The sequence below is a fragment of the Macaca thibetana genome, chromosome 12 (genome assembly GCF_024542745.1).
Source record: "Macaca thibetana thibetana isolate TM-01 chromosome 12, ASM2454274v1, whole genome shotgun sequence".
Classification (NCBI taxonomy): domain Eukaryota; kingdom Metazoa; phylum Chordata; class Mammalia; order Primates; family Cercopithecidae; genus Macaca; species Macaca thibetana.
In genome coordinates this window covers 81,876,000-81,892,836 of record NC_065589.1, presented here as the reverse complement: position 1 = coordinate 81,892,836, position 16,837 = coordinate 81,876,000, and the positions used below count along the sequence as shown (strand labels likewise).

The window sequence follows — 16,837 nt, the reverse complement described above, 5'->3', positions numbered from 1 at the left end:
CATTCTCCCTGTCACTTTCAGGTACACCAATCAGATGTAGATTCGGTCTTTTCACATAATCCCATATTTCTTGGAGGCTTTGTTCATTTCTTTTTACTCTTTTTTCTCTAAACTTCTCACTTTGTTTCATTCATTTGATCTTCAATCACTGATACTCTTTCTTCCATTTGATTGAGTCGATTACTGAAGCTTGTGCATTTGTCACATAGTTCTCCTGTCATGGTTTTCATCTCTATCAGGTCGTTTATGGACTTCTCTGCATTGGTTATTCTAGTTATCCATTCATCAAATCTTTTTCAAGGTTTTTAGTTTCTTTGCACTGAGTTCATAGTTCCTCCTTCAGCTCTGAGAATTTTGATCGACTGAAGCTTTTTTCTCTCAACTCGTCAAAGTCATTCTCTGTCCAGCTTTGTTCCGTTGCTGGCGAGGAGCTGTGTTCCTTTGGAGGGAGAGAGGCACTCTGATTTTTTGAATTTCCAGCCTTTCTGCACTGCTTTTTCCCCATCTTTGTGGTTTTGTCTACCTTTGGTCTTTGATGATGGTGATGTACAGATGGGGTTTTGGTGTGGATGTCCTTTCTGTTTGTTAGTTTTCCTTCTGACAGTCAGGACCCTCAGTTGCAGGTCTGTTGGAGTTTGCTTGAGGTCCACTCCAGACCCTGTTTTCCTGGGTATCAGCAGCAAAGGCTGCAGAAGAGAGAATATTGCTGAACAGCAAGTGTTGCTGTCTGTTTGTTGCTCTGAAAGCTTCGTCTCGGAGGTGTACCCAGTCGTGTGAGGTGTGAGGTGTCAGTCTGCCCCTAGTGCAGTTAGGCTACTCAGGGGTCAGGGACCCACTTGAGCAGGCAGTCTGTCTGTTCTCAGATCTCAACCTCCACGCTGGGAGAATCACTAATCTCTTCAAAGCTCAGTCGGAAATGCAGAAATCACCTGCCTTCTGTGTCACTCACGCTGGGAGCTAGAGGCTGGAGCTGTTCCTATTCGGCCATCTTGGGCACCCCCTTCTTCTTTATTTTTGAAGGATAGTCTTGCCATTTATAGAATTGTTGGTTTACACTTTTTTTCTAGCACTTTATATATATCATTCTACTATTTTCTGGCCTTCATAGTTTCAAAGCAAAATTGGCTGTTAATCTTATTGATGATTCCTTGCACATAATGTGTCACTTGTTTCTTGCTGTTTTCAATATTATCTCTTCATCCTCAGTTCAAAAACTGCCTCAAAAGTTGAGAGTATCTGTACAATGAAATAATATATGAACAGCACCTGACCTGCAGAGGGACCTCAATAAATACTGGGTAATATAAATGATTCCTGTTATTTAGTGGGTGATTCTACATGCATTTGATTTTTAATTTAAATAATTAGCCATAATTATCACTTAAAATATCTTTAAACATTCACACTGAGAAGGTCTAGATGTTAGACTTACTAGAAAAAGAGTAAGTATGCCCAAAGAACTAAAGGATAATTTGATTATAATGTGCTTCAGTGTGGATTTCTTTGACTTCATTCTACTTAGAGTTCATTGAGCAACTTGAATAAGCTGGTTCAGACTTTTAGCAAATTGGGAAGTTTTCAGCCATTATTTCTTGAAATATTTTTTCTGCTTCATGTCTCTCATTTTTCCTTCAAGACTCCCACAATGTATATTAGGTAAGCTTGATGTTAATTATCTTATCACATTCTCTGACTCTTTCTTCTGCTTGCTGAAATCTGCTATTAAACCCCTATAATTAATTTTCTATTTGTTATTGTGCCATTCAGCTCCAGAATTTCTATTTGGTTCTGTTTTATAATTTATATCACTTTTCTATATTCTCCTTTTGTTCATAAATCATTTTCCTGATTTCTTTTAGTTCTTTGTCCATGGTTTTCTTTAGCTCTTTGGGTATATTTAAGGCAACTGATTGAAAGTCTTTTGTAGTAAGTCCAATATATAGACCTTCTCAGTATGAACTTTTAAAGACATTTTAAGAGATAATTGTGACTTTTTATTTAAATTAAAAATCAGTCTGGGTGTGATCCCACTTCACACCTGTAATCTCAGCACTTTGGGAAGCAGAGGCAGGTGGATTTCTTGAGCTCAGGAGTTTAATACCAGCCTGGGCAACATGGCGGAACCTTGTCTCTACAAAAAATACAAAAATTAGCCAGGCATGATGGTGCACGTCTGTAGTCCCAGCTATTCAGGAACATAAGATGGGAGAATCACATGAGCCCAGGAAGTCAAGGCTGCAATGAGCCAAGATCATGCACTGCACTCCAGCCCGGGTGACAGAGCAAGATCCTTCAAAAAAAAAAAAAAAAAAAAAATCAACTGCATGTAGAACCACCTACTAAGTTACAGGAATTTTCTATATTACCCAATATTTACTGCAGTCCTCCTGTAGGCCAGGTCTTGTTCATACATTATTTTGTTGGACAAGTACACTCGACCTTTGATAGGAGAAGAAACTGAGGCACAGGATTAGTAAAGTCATATGATTAGTAAATGGCAATACCAACATATGAACAAGGCAACTTTAACACAGAACTCTCACTTATAATCATCATGCTTTAGCTTCTCTTAGCTGTAGTTTGCCTTTGTGGGGGCAATGATAACCTAGGACTCTGCCTAGTGAGTGTAAGTTTCTTTAACATCAGTCATAATGGCCACCCTAAGGTTAAAAACATCCAAATATGTATCTTGAAATTTCAAGCATAATGCACGTCATAAAGAGGAAAGGACACGGTAAAATAGAAGCCCACAGCTGAGCCCATAGTCACCCTATAAAGGAAATCAAGTGTGGCCTAGCTTAGAATCAGATCTTTCAGTAGAGGACTCAACAGACCAGGTAAAATATGAGCAAAACATGTTCTAGGCTGAGGAAAGCAGCAAATACCTGAAAAGGACAAAAAAGTGATCATTTAAGGTATTAAAAGAAGCCCAAAATCCCCAGGAAGAAGCAGGACATAAGTCTGGAGAGTTAGGAAGATGTCTCATTCCAGGATTAAGAGTTTGGATTTTATCCTAAAGGTGAGGGGTAGACATTTAACGGTTGTAGGTGGTAAAGAAACATAACAACATAGAATCTGACAAGGGAGAAAGTAAGGCAAACAATTAGGAGGCTAGCATAGTAACTATGAGTTGATGGTGGCTTGAACAAGGGGTAGGAATGGAGATAGATAGTGGCAATAGGGACATAGAGTGTAAGCATGCAAGAAATACTGCAGAGGAGTACTCACATGATGTACCTGATTGGGTGACTGATTGAATGTTGGGAATTAAGATGTTTAAATCTTTATTATGTGGACAATGTTTTCATTTCTTTCTTCCTCTATTAACATAAAAATTAAGCATATACTTTTTTTTTTTTTGAGACAGTCTCACTCTTTTGCCCAGGCTAGAGTGCAGTGGTGCCATCTCAGCTCACTGCAACCTCCACCTCCCAGGTGCAAATGATTCTTGTGCCTCAGCCTCCTGAGTAGCCGGGATTACAGACATGTACCACAACACTTGGCTAATTTTTTTACTTTTAGTAGAGACAAATTTTCTCCATGTTGGCCAGGCTGGTCTTGAACTCCTGGCCTCAAGTGATCCACCTGCCTTGGCCTCCCAAAGTGATGGGATTACAGGTGTGAGCCACCATGCGCAGCCAAAAACAAGCGTACACTTTTAAATTCTACTTGTAGTTATTTATCTTCACAGTAAAAAAACCTAAAATGATACATCTTCAATTATTATACTTAGAATGAGATCCTGTAATTTTCTTATTTCTATATATAGATGAGAAAATGAGTAAAATAGCAGAACACATTTACTTCCTGCCACCTCTCTCCCACCCACTTGCATATTTGTTGCTATAATCAGAAAGTTGTGACCATATTATTATTAAATTATTTATTAGGTAATAATTTGTATCTTATGTGTCAAAAATTTCATTTTTCCATTGCTTTGTAATTGCAACATGTTTTTAATGGATCTATGTTTAAATTATTTCAAATGTTTTCTAATATTTATTTTATATCAAAATTTCACCTTTCTTGAGTTTTTAATTTTGACTCCTTCTTGAATAAGGGAAGTATATCTTCAATTGTTTCAGAAAATGGGTGGTATGATGTTTGAACCTTGAGGTATCTGAGAATACCTTTTCTCAGATATTCTAAGAAAACAAAGGTGTCTTTGTTTTCCTTTCTTGAATAAATGATAACTTGAGTAGGCAGACGCTATAGGTCAAATCTTCCCCAGGCAACTGTAGATGTTATTCTATTCAGCTTTTGAAGTTTAATGCTGAAAATAAGTTTTTCTTTTTTTGCAATTAATTAATTTTTTTTTTGCCACCTGGATTTTTGTTGAACTTTTTTCATACCTTAGATACCAGAAGCCTTCCCTTGCCCTCTCAAGACTGGACTATGGCCTTTCCAATGTGTTTTCAGAGTACTATATATTACCCCTAATGTAAAATCATAATACCACATTGTATAATAATTGCCTGATTCTTCTATGTATGTCACCCACTATAGACACCAGTTCTTTTAAGGTAGGACTGTGTCTTAGTGATCTTTCTATCCCTAATTCTTAGCACATAGCAAATATTACCAAAATATTCACTGATTAAATTAATGAATTGATAGAGCATTTAATATTGAAATTTTTAACAAGATAGGTCATTAATATATTTCAAAACACATTGAGTCCTTTTCATTTTTAGGAAGTATTGTATTGGTTCAAAGTATTACTTCAGATAGCTTCTGATATATCTGTGGTTGCCGTCTCTGTTCTATTTACCCTAATCTCTTCTTCAGGAAGAAGCTGGGGCATAATCTTTCTACCATTTCCTTTAATGGTTGTCACCTATTTGTACTTTCCATTCATATTTTGAAAGAGTTTTTCAAGCTTTTACTCTAATCATTGATTTATTATTCTGCAATACTGATTCCATCTTTGATTATGTCCAAATTATATGTGAATTGCCATTGAATGTTGTTCTGTGTCCTTGCAGCCTTAACTTATCCAACTTTGGTTTTATTTCACCTTGTCTCTAGTTCTCTCCTTATCTTAGTCTAATAGCTTATCATATATTTCATCTCTTTTTGCATAGAAAATACAAAGCAGATTCTCTCCATATACTTCTGCTTCTAGTAAATCATTTTCCAAAGTATTCACTTTCTTTGCATTTTGAAGACTCTCTTTCAGACAGCATAATCTTTTCAAGGGGTGCTTTCTCTTGTAGTTACTTGTTCTAAGCCTTGTGTCAACCTTACTACCTGAATGTGTGGATTTTGGTTCTTGGCTCTTCTCATTTTCTGTCTGATGCTATTAGTTCTTCAGCATAGATGTTGAGCTGGAAGACATATAGACATGCACAGTCAACAGCTAACCTTTTGGCTTGAAGCTGACATTTATCAACTTTGACACTGCAGGTCTTTGGCTGAGGTAAGATTCTTTACCTTTAATAGGTACTTACTTTACTATAAAGATAAGAATTCCTAGTTAATCGGAAACAATGATTTGTCTTTTTCTTCATAAGAACCACATATGAAAAACTAAACCCCCAGAGAATCAAACACCCAGTTCTGTCTGCCCAACCCCTTTCATTATTAGTTTCCCAAGCTTGGATACAGAGCATCACACCTATCCACTCCCTTTGGGTTATTGCTGGTATTCTCCATAGCTCCAAATGGGTCACACAGAGAGAAGCTAATGGGAGAGATTAGGGCAAAGAGGTGTAAAATACTTCTTAGCCACCAAGCATAACAGTTGAGTTACTAGTAGGGGTGGTGAGGCTGGTAGCTTCCTTACTATCCTTCCATACCAACACCTTTGCTTGCCTTCCAACAAAAATGTACATGTCCATTTCAGCTTCACACTTCTTGCAATAAGTGCAATATCCTATCAAATTCTGGAACTAGGGTGCTTGTCAATAGGGTTATAGCTGCTCTTATGGTACTTTTCTGTGAGTTAGAAAAAGCACCTCTCTGAGAAGACACAGGCTGAAGGAGGCAAGGCTTTGCAAGTGAGCACAGCCTGCTCAACCATACACAGTGGCCCTCATTGTCAATCTGTGTTCCAAGGCCATTTGAGTTCTCAAGTTTTTCTGATTTTTCATAAGCATTTTAGTTGGAGAGTCTGCAATATAAACAGCCAGTCCAGATGTCATCGTAAATCAGAAGTCAACCAGATTCCATTAATAGTGATATTTCACATCAAAGATTTGACTGAGAACATACCTGACATTCCAAGTCGTAGTAAGTGTTTATATTGGCAGGTTTCTTTGTCCTTAGATTTATATTCAGAATTCTCAATAAATTATTAAGCAGTTTTAAAACTAGGATTCAAAATATTTTTGAGACACAGTCTCTCTCTGTTGCCCAGGCTGCAGTGCAGTGGCATGATCTCGGCTCACTGAAATCTCTGCCTTCTGGGTTCAAGTGATCTGCCTGCCTCAGCCTCCTGTATAGCTGGGATTACAGGTGTGCACCACCACACCTGGCTAATTTTTGTATTTTTAGCAGAAACGGGTTTTCACCATGTTGGCCAGGCTGGTCCCAAACTCCTGACCTCAAGTGATCAGCCCGCGTTGGCCTCCCGAAGTGCTGGGATGACAGGGGTGAGCCACTGCGCCCATCCAGGTTCTAAAATATCTTTCAAAGGCCTGCAATTCCTCCATTTTATTTTAATAATTAATTAATTATGATTATTATTATTAAATAGAGATGTGGTCTCACTATGTTGCCCAGGCTGGTCTAAAATTCCTGAGCTCAAGTGATCCTCTGCCCTTGGCCTCCCAAAGTGTTAGGATTATATGTGTGAGCACCACACCCGGCCAGTTCCCCATTTTCATGCCACCATACCCAACCTCCAATGCTACATCACTGCTCACTAACTTGAGGTATATAATAATATGAGTGAAGGAAAATTTTAATAAAATTATGTCTTTATTTTAAAAGATTATTCCTCAAATAAATATCTCAACTTAATTTCTAACCTTCATAAAACATATTGTATGTGAATTCTTAAAAAATCATCATTATAGGAAAAGGAAAATGTTTGATACCATTTTAGCATTGTTTAGAAAGTAATTCTACCAGCATTTATGCATATTTCACACATAGGGGAATTATGCAGCCACTTCTCTTCAAGACTACAACATCATGGAAGTGGAAAGAGAAAAACATATATTTAAGAAATGTGTATATCTAGCTTATTTCCTTATTCAAAGTTTTTAGCACCTCCGTATTTCAAAATGCCTATGCATTCAGCTTTAGATTCTGAGTATATTACTAAATTCCACTATTTCAATCAGAAATCTTCAAACCAGCTTATTTAATTCACTCAAGCAGTGCTGAATAAACTGGACTTCATCAAAATTAAGAATTTCTGCTTTGCAAAAGATATTGTCAAGAGAGTAAAAAGACAAGCCACAAACAAGGAGAAAATTTTTGCAAAAGACATATCTGATAAAGGACTGTTATCAAAAAATACAAAAACACTTAAAACTCAACATTTGGAAAACAACCTGATTAAAAAATGGGCCAAAGGCCTTTACCTCCCCAAAGAAGATAACCAGATGGTAAATAAATAGCCATATGAAAAGATCCTCCACATCATATGTCATCAGGGAAATGCAAATTAAAACAACAATGAAATACCACACACATCTATTAGAATGGCCCAAATCCAGAACACTTACAACACCAAATGCTGGCAAGGATTTGGAGCAACGGGAACTCTTATTCATTCCTGGTGGGAATGCAAAATGGTAGCCACTTTGGAAGACAATTTGGCAATTGCTTACAAAACTAAACATTCTCTTACCTTATGATCCAGCAATCATACTACTTGGTATTTATCTAAAGGAGATGAAAACTTATGTCCGCACAAAAAAACCTGCACACAGATATTTATAACAGCTTTTTCCATCACACTGGGGTGAGGGATGTTGATAATGGGGAAGGGCTATGCTTGTGTGGGGTCAGAAAGTATATGGAAAATCTCTGGACATTCCTTTCCATTTTGCTGTGAATCTAAAACTGCTCTCAAAAAAGGTTTAAATAATTTTTAAAGCAGTACCGTTATTGTCATGTTTAACTCACTTACTTATTACAAGAAAACTATTCAACTAGTAAAAACGTTATATATAAGAAGTTTCTGTTTGTTAAAAAGATTGTTTCAAATATATTTAGACTTTGACTTTTAAAAGTATACAGCAACATTCAAGATAGCTAGACAGAATGCACTGCACCTTGGCAGGTTTTTAAATCCTTGGACTTACTGGCCTAAGGAAAGATGTGTAAACATCCATGATTCAGAACTACAGGGAGAAATTGGGGCAGCCAGAACCTCATCCTCTTGCCCTAAAGGGAAAAGATATCTTGCTTGCGGTATCTAAGATTTGAATCTTAGAGAATATTCGTGCATGGCTAGGAATTGGAATAATGGGGAAGTCTTAATTCATGGGGTATTTTCTAATGAAGTTCCACCTCCATTTGCAGTCATTCTTTAACAATTTAGCGAAAAATACTACTAGTTGGGGAGAAACCAAATAGGTATGTGTAAATGTAGTGTTTCTCAGAGTGTGGACTTTAACCACCTTTAATTATATACATTTACGAGGATCTGTTGAAAATGCAGGTTCCTGGGCTTCACCCCAGTTGCTCTGAAATGAAAACTGTAGGAGTCGGTTGGCGAAACTACATTTTGTTTCTCAGGTGATTCTTGTGTACTCTAACTCATATATAGGGTGATGTTATTTATTTAGTGGTTATTTATTTACCGGTTATTTATCGTTTGGCAAAAAAATCCAGCAAAGACCCGCAAGTGACCTTTACACATGACATAGGATTCCCTTCCGCGGCTGACGCTTTTTTTTTTTTTTTTTTTTTTTTTTTTTCCTAAGAGGCGGGGAGTTGGCTGGGCGGGGCGGGGCGGGGCGGGAAGGCGCTGGGCGGGGCGGGGAGGGGCGGGGAAGAATAGCCCTGGGCTGGGCAGGGCAGGGCAGGGCGGAAGGGCCCTGGCCTTGTCGGGTGGAAGGTGAAGAGTTAATGGCTCCGCGCTCAGGCACTGCCCTCTGAACTGGAACAAAAAGCAACTTCCGGTTGGAGTCACTGGGCCAGGCGCCGGCGACCTGACGGGAGAGGGAGCGTAGCCGAAACCGTGAACTGTGTGAGTAAGAAACTTTGTGAAATGGTGTGTCCGAATCCATCAAGCACCGCGTCGGAGAATTTGTCTGCGTAAGCGAGAGGAACGCGCTGACAGTAGGGGCGCCGCAGGGAGAGAAGCCGAGGAGCAGCAGAGACAAAACAATTTGCAGTTTGGGGAGGGATTTTTTGCGGGAGAAACCACGCGAGTTCTTCCCCCGGAGCGGACTCCTTGGCTGGGGGTTTCCGGGCCCGCGATGTCAGCATAGCATCGTCGGCCCCTGCCCCAGCGGCTTCAGGGGAGGGACTCGTCCCGGCTGCTTTGCCCGGGAAATGGGGGTGGCAGGGCCTGCGGTGTCGAGGTGAGCAGTGGACCCGCCAGGAACATCCCTGACTTCCCTTCGAGAGAGGGACTGCCTCCTAGAATCAAGTAGTATTCTTTCGAAAACTTAATTGGTTCTTTCTGTTGTTTTCCCAAGGTGGTTGCACAATTCCCCTCTGCCTTCCTGTGGGGTGTCATCATAGCCTGGTCAATGAGAAGTTGGGTAACTTCCCAGAGGGTCACGGAGGGAGTGGGTGGTCAAGGCAAGAAGAACAGAAGCCAACTCCGCCCACAGTGGGAACCCAGGCATTAGGTAGAGTCCCCACGCCGGTAAAAACTGACTAGCAACGAGTTACAGGCAAAAAAGCTGTGCTTGTCAAGAAGTAGAAAGAGGGGGAGGATAATCAGAGAAGAGCTGTGCTTTTATTATGCTATAACGAGCAAAAGTAAAGCAGCCTTGCTATGTAAAGTGGTGTTTAAAGGGAGAGATGGTAGTAAAGGAAGTGAAGAAGCCACGTGAAATTGAAGGAAAAGGAAATGACCTGCCTCCTTACAGCGGTTGGAATACACAAACGAGAGGTAGCAGAGAAGCAAGCGGTGTATTCTGTTAAAAATTATTGTGTCCTCATTTGAGAGAAGAGGGATCCTCAAATAATACAACTTTGTGTAAAGCAGGAAGTGAAACCCTTCTCAGTCCTCTCCCCAATTGTAATCCAAGCCTTCCACATCTTTCCTGTATGTGCATAATCATGTTATTTTGCTTTCTTATGAAAATGAGATTATGCATACTGTTCTATAATCTGTTTCAGATTAAATATATATATATGGTGAAAGTCTTGCCATATGTAGCTCTATTTTATTGTAATGTTGGCGTGGTATTGCATTGTGTAGATGTACCAAATTATAATTAACTATCACTTACTATGTCCTGTCCGTATATCTTGCCCAATATTCTTCAAAATTATCTATCATTAGAATACAGATTTCATTAATTCTTTGTGAAATATATGGCAAATATTTTCAAGAATTATCAATGCTTTGGCTTAAAATGCGCAGGCTTTTTGTCTCAAGTGAGAAGGTAGTCCCCAGTCAAAAATTCTTAAAATCTTCTCCTATATTGCCTGTTAATTCTCTTTTTATGATTTACTCATTAAAACATCCGAAAATGATTTTTGTATACTAAGATAAGGATTTTTTTTTCTTTGTTTTTGTGACTGGGCAGCTATTTTTCCTGAAATCATTTGTTGAAATCATTTCTCTCCTGACTGACTAGAAATACCTCCTTAATATAGTAAATTCTTATGTGTGCATGCATCTTTTCTTTAGACTCATCTGTTTGATCTTTTTGTCTCTTCCTTTAAAAATACCAATCTGCTTTGATACTACATTTTGTAGTAATTCATAGGACAAGTCCCTCTTCATTTTTCCTTTTCAAAATTTTCTTGAATGTAATTGCATTATCTTTGAGATAAAATTTAACATAAACTGTTCATGCTTCATTAAAATACTCTGTTGGGGATGTAACCGTTTTCTTATATTTTGTGACTGGTATGTAGATGAGTGTTTATGTATCTGGCCAACTTTCTAAATTTATTAGTTTTAATAAATTGTTTCACTTGAATTTTCTAGGAAAACAATCATCTAATTATAATTATCTTATATCTTTCTTTCTTTGCTTTAGTGAATTGCTGGCTTCCCCAGAATAGTGGTAAATAATAACAGTGGTTCTGACCATCCTTTATCTTCTTAGTTTGGGGATTTTTTACTATGTCATCATTAAATATGAAGTTACTATTAATTTCTAATAAATTCTATTAGGGAAGTTTCCTTTAATATTTCTAGCTCATGATTTTTACAGAGAAGTGTTTGGATTGTATCCAAAGTCATTTTTGCAACTGGGGATTGGGGAGTGTCTATTGTATTAGATAGCACTTTGAGAACAATTTTAAATAATAGATATTGGGTGTTCATTTGGTGTGTATATATATTTCTTGTTGTGTTAAGATAATGTCTCTTCATTACTTCTTAACATTTTTATCAGGAATGGAAGTTGGATTTTGTCAAATGACTTTTTGACATCCATCATAACCTTTTATAAGTACTTTTCATCTTTGACCTAATAGGATAGTGAATTATTTTAGTATATTTCCAGTTTGTGAACCAATCTTACACATGGTCATGGTATAATATTTAAGTATATATTGGTTCCTTTGGTAACATTTTTATTTAAAATCAATAATTGAGATTCATTTCATAGTCACCTTTTTCTGTTACTTTTGCTAGGTTTTGATACCAAGGTTGTGCTGATTCCTAAAAAGAACTGGGCAGAGTTCCTCTTCCTCTGCTCTGATGTAGTTTAAATAGCCTAAGAACTCTGTTCTTTGAAGATCTGAAAGAATTCACTCATGAAACCATCTGGGTCTGATATTGTTCTTAAGACAGCAACAATCCTCAGCAAAATGGTTCAGAACAAACAAAAACTCCTTTGTGTAAATACAATTGAATGAAAGAGTCTGGGACACCAGTAATGTCAAGAACTAAGAGCACCTGCTGTACTGATGCTGGTTATTTACCCCCTACACACAACTTTTTTTTCATGGGCAAGGAAAAATGCTGTAGGTAGGCTGAGGCTGTTAAGTAAAATGTCTTGCTGTTCTTTCTCTTCCCTTCTCCAGTTATGTTACAGAAGCAAGGGTATTGCTTCTACATGGGCAAGTTCTGTCTATGCCCTGAAAGAAACCAAGAGTGAAACTCAACTGGTGAAGTATCAGTTTCACTTTGTTGTCATTAGTTTCCCAATTTTGCCGGAAAATTTCTTACTTTAAAGGTAATAACCAAGCTGACATTTTACTGTAGCCAAATCCTACAGAGGGTTTCAAAATGAGTGGGTGAAAAAATATACAAGCTTAACATGCTTATACTTATTTAACATGAAGTGAAAAACATTAGCACGGTTCAGGTATGTGCATGGTATGTGCCCGCACATGGAGCAGTGCTGTCATCTAACAAAAGCCCACCTTTTTACTTGACTAATGGTTTACTGTTAATACATAGATAATAGTGTAAGTAATCTTTGATAGACTTTTATAAATGATTATTGCAAATGCTTTTTGATCACCTTCGAGAATATGACCTGAGACAGGTAATGTAATTTAGCAGTTTGTATCTGTGAACTGTGGAGGATACCTACAGACGCTCAAGTGTTATTTACAGTAGGATGGAGGCATTATGTGAATGCTTGGGTATTATATTTCCATTTATGGGCTCTTATTGCAAAAATAATTGGGGACTTGCCCTATGATGAAGAAAGACTGCATGTTTTTTAAAACCATACCCGTTGTCCAAAAGCAAATGGTAAATAAAAATAGCCTGTTGACATAAAGCTTTGCTATTTCGATGCTATGCATTAGCTGATTGACTGTTACTATTTATCCTTTTTGTTCTCTAACACCTTATAAGCATAAAATATTACTGTTTAATTGAAGTTCGTTTGTGTTCAGTTATGTAAAGCCTAGTTTTAGTTTCTATTTCCTGTAGGATTTATGCTGTGGCTGCCATTTCCCACCTGCTATCTCCTATGCTTGCTGCCATGGTTTTGAATCATAAATACAGGGAAAGAGGAGGCTATTATTTAGATATGTAACAAAAATATCTTTATAGTTCAGAACCAAGATTATGTTTACCTTCAGGAAGGGATAACAGAATATGAAATGAACTACCTTTTCAGTGAGTGGTTAATTAATTTTCGAAGTCTTTTGAACTAAGTGCAGTATTTGGCCACTGTTCAAATAAGTTGCGGGTTAACTGGTACCAAGCCCTCTGCAACTGAAAACAGCCTTTGGGACCTATGTAGTACATGTGTCACATTTTCCAATTCCTAATCTGTAAAAGCTTTTTAAATTGTGGTAAAATTCACACAACATAAAATTTACCATCTTAACCTTTTTAAAGTATATGGTTCAATAATGTTAAGTGCATTCACATTGCTGTGCAACCAAGAAAAAATTTTTAAAGGGACTTATTTTTCTTAAGGAAAAGAGTTTGGGAAGTAAACGATGGCAATTGTTTGTCTCATGGAAAATTTCCTGGACTGTAACTTTTTACCTTCAGAGATATATTCTCTATAAATGGTAATTATTAGTAGTAAGTTATGAGAGTAAACAGTTTGAGTACTAGTGATCTATAATAGCTTTTATTTAACACCAATACTTTTTCTTTGCAAAAAGAAGGGTCTACTGAAGATAGGTTGCTAACATTGAAATTAAAGTATTTTAAGTCATTGCAGTAAGGAATTACTGGAAATTGAGTAGACAAAGAAAATTAATATGAGTTCCATTTTGATGGTTACTTAGCAAGTTGAAGTTATGGGAGTCTTTGAAATATTTGCGGTAGAATGAAGTATGGAGAATTGTTCTACTGAACAGCAAAACAACCCAATCAGGTAATAATTTTGCCAGAGAGTGACTTGCTATAAGGGACAGAAGTTAGAGACTTAGATTCTTTCAAAATAAAGGATTTTTTTTTTTATTGCTTGAAGAAAGATTTTTGGAATCAGCAAATCAACTGTTACTGTGAGAGATTTAAGTGGTTTTACTATTCATAACCATTTATCATGTGGCATTTACTGGAATGTGATTTCATAACCTCAAGTATTTGGAATCCCAAAAGTAGAAATGCCTTTCCCTTTATATTGTTGTTTGTCAACCTTTAAAAATCCATATTTCCTTTCTGATAAACATTAAAATCTCGCAAATCCTAAAGGATTGTAATACGTGTTCCTTCCCATACAGTCCTACTCCTCCTTTACACCTTGCTGACTACAGACTTTCTCTTCTAGTTCCCTCATCTGTGAATATTATGCACAGTCCTTCTTTATATAACTTATGTAATAGATTTTTAATATTAACTATTTTAAAATTGTATATCCTTCCTCCCCCATCTTTAGATTCTAACATTGCTCCTACTCAGAGGAGAGGACACCCCTTTAAGATTACTCAGTTGAGTATAGCCCACTGAGCAGTGCCATGTCTATGTTCACCTCAGAGGAGAACATCACATGCCTACTTTCCCTTTTGGTGTTACACTGTTTAGTTGTGCACTTAAACCCATAACATTTGATAAATAGTCTCAGAGAAAGAAGTATTACTGGAGAAAAAAAGGAAGTAAGGCAAAACTGAGACTCATGGGTGTGGTCTTTGACAGTGAAATCTTTTTGCTCTTGCAAGATCACATAGAAAATTTCACCAAGTTCTAACATCCAGCAAAATGGAGAACATGTACTGGGGAGCTTTGTGTTTAACCAGTGAGATTGTCTTGTTTATCCTGTTGCATTTAGCCTGCCAGCTTATGGAAAAATACAAAATTCAAATTCTAACACTGCTGGATTTATGACATTTAAGGTTTCTATTATATCAACTGCCTGGATGGAGCACAGAAACAGTGTAGTACAGTATGCTATGAGTATATTCATGACCAAAGTTTACAATGTGGAAGGAGAATAGAAATGCAGGAAGTTAGTTGGGGAATTAGCTGCTCATGTTATATAACTCCTTAAAAGTGGAAAATGATCATAAGTAACTGTGAGTAGTGACAGTTCTCTTCCATTTCCTTTCTTCAGGTAAGGAAAACACACTTAATATTTTTGAGTGTCTTTAAAGTTAATCTTCCTAACCATCCAAAAGAGAAGATGTCTTGTTTATGTGTATATGCTGTGTTGTTGACTGATTTTTTTGCTTTTTACTCCTGATGTGTTTTGTGGGTGAGGAGGCAAACATACAACTAAGATACAGAAAAGACAGGATGTAGTGGGGCACAGTGGCTTGAAGCCTATAGTCTCAAGTACTCAGAAGGCTGAGGTAGAAGGATTGCTTGAGGCAAGGAGTCCAAGCTGCAGTGGGCTATCATACTCTAGCCTGGGGGGACAGAGTGAAGCTCTGTCTCAAAAAAACAAAAAGCCAAACAAAACAAAAACACAGAATGTATCTTTCATTCACTGATTCACCTCTTTATATGCTACAGTGGCAACTTTTCTGAAACAGAATATGAACTCTTATTCATAGCCCAAGGGGTTGGGAAAGGCTGGTGTCTTTCTTTTCTAGGGCAAAGTGGAAGGGGTAGCAGTTACTCAAGGTGATTTCCTTTCCCCATCCTGAAACTGCTTTAGATTTGAGTTGGTCTCTCACCACAAGTGTGAACTCTGGCAGAACATTTACCCAGAAACAGAATAGGCTCAGCAGTCGGGGAAACCCAGCAGAGGGGCCTTGCCTGCCTCCCAAATTACTCACACTTGTCTCTACCACCTACAAAAAAAAGTAGACCTTACTAAAGAATTACTAATCATCCTGGGGCCAAGATGGTGAAAATACTACCTTTAAGCCTTTGATTCTCTTCAAACGTGGAATCCCAATGTATATATACATAACTGATCAAAGCTCAGATGTTCTGGTTGAACAGGCAGTTAGAGGTGGAACATCATTTGGATCATACACTTTCAGCCTCAGTGCAGCTCCAGAAGCACCATTACTTACCCTTGATTACTACTTTCTTACCCTTGATTACTACTTTCTTTATCCAGGATTGGTTAGCTGTCATTTGGCAGCATAATAATGGCTGCCAAGGACAACAGACTTAAGATATTGTATCTATTGTCAGACTAAAGAAACTGAGGCAAAATTAATGTAGGGAGTTTATTCGGGTAAAGGTTGAGGACAGCTGCCTTGGACACACTTCCAGGTTGCCTTGGGGAGTGCTCCATTCGGCCCTTGTTGCAACCAGGTTTTTAAAGGCAAAAGAGGACAAGGAATGGGCTGATGCTAAGTTATTTGATAGGAATTCTCACTGGTTTACAGAAATAACATTGATTAGTGATTATACATTGTTGAACTATATGGTATGAGTTTTGGTATCTAATGTATGGCATTTTATGGCTACTTGTCATCACATAGTAGGTAGCTTCAAGAGGGTCATTTAGTTCACAGGGGAGAGTGATGTGTGACTGCTGTCACACACTCACATTTCAGTGCCTCTCTGGGCCTGATAATTAAAAGGGGTTTGCACTCCTCACATTAAAAGTTTTTATTTCTCACTATGAAATAAGGAGGGAAGTTCATTTTAAGAGGGGTGGAGGAATAAGGAGAATTAGAGAACCAGTACAGAAGATTCAACACCCAGATAGAAGTCCCAGACAGGAATATAAAAGGAAAGAAATTGCCCCCAAAAATTTTCACGAATATTTCCAAGAACTGAAGGGGGAATTTCCAGGTTGAAAGGACCCACCAAGCACCTATTGCTATGATATAGTCCATGGCCAGGTATGATCCTGAAATTTCAGAATCCTAGGGACAAAGAGAAAATCCTAATATTTTTCAAAGAGAAAAAAAATCGGTTAAGGCT

General features: G+C 37.7%; 1 protein-coding gene across 3 annotated transcripts in view; it reads left to right on the top strand.

The window, feature by feature from the left end:
• TANK (TRAF family member associated NFKB activator) overlaps positions 1–16,837 on the top strand; it is an 898,382-nt gene that overhangs the window by 813,622 nt on the left and 67,923 nt on the right. Inside the window, exon 2 of one of the 3 annotated variants that reach the window (XM_050752276.1) lies at positions 9,070–9,148. The exons of the other annotated variants lie outside the window; for them this stretch is intronic. The gene's annotated coding sequence lies outside the window, so the exon portion shown is untranslated. The remainder of the gene's footprint in view (positions 1–9,069; positions 9,149–16,837) is intronic. 3 annotated transcript variants of the gene reach the window in all.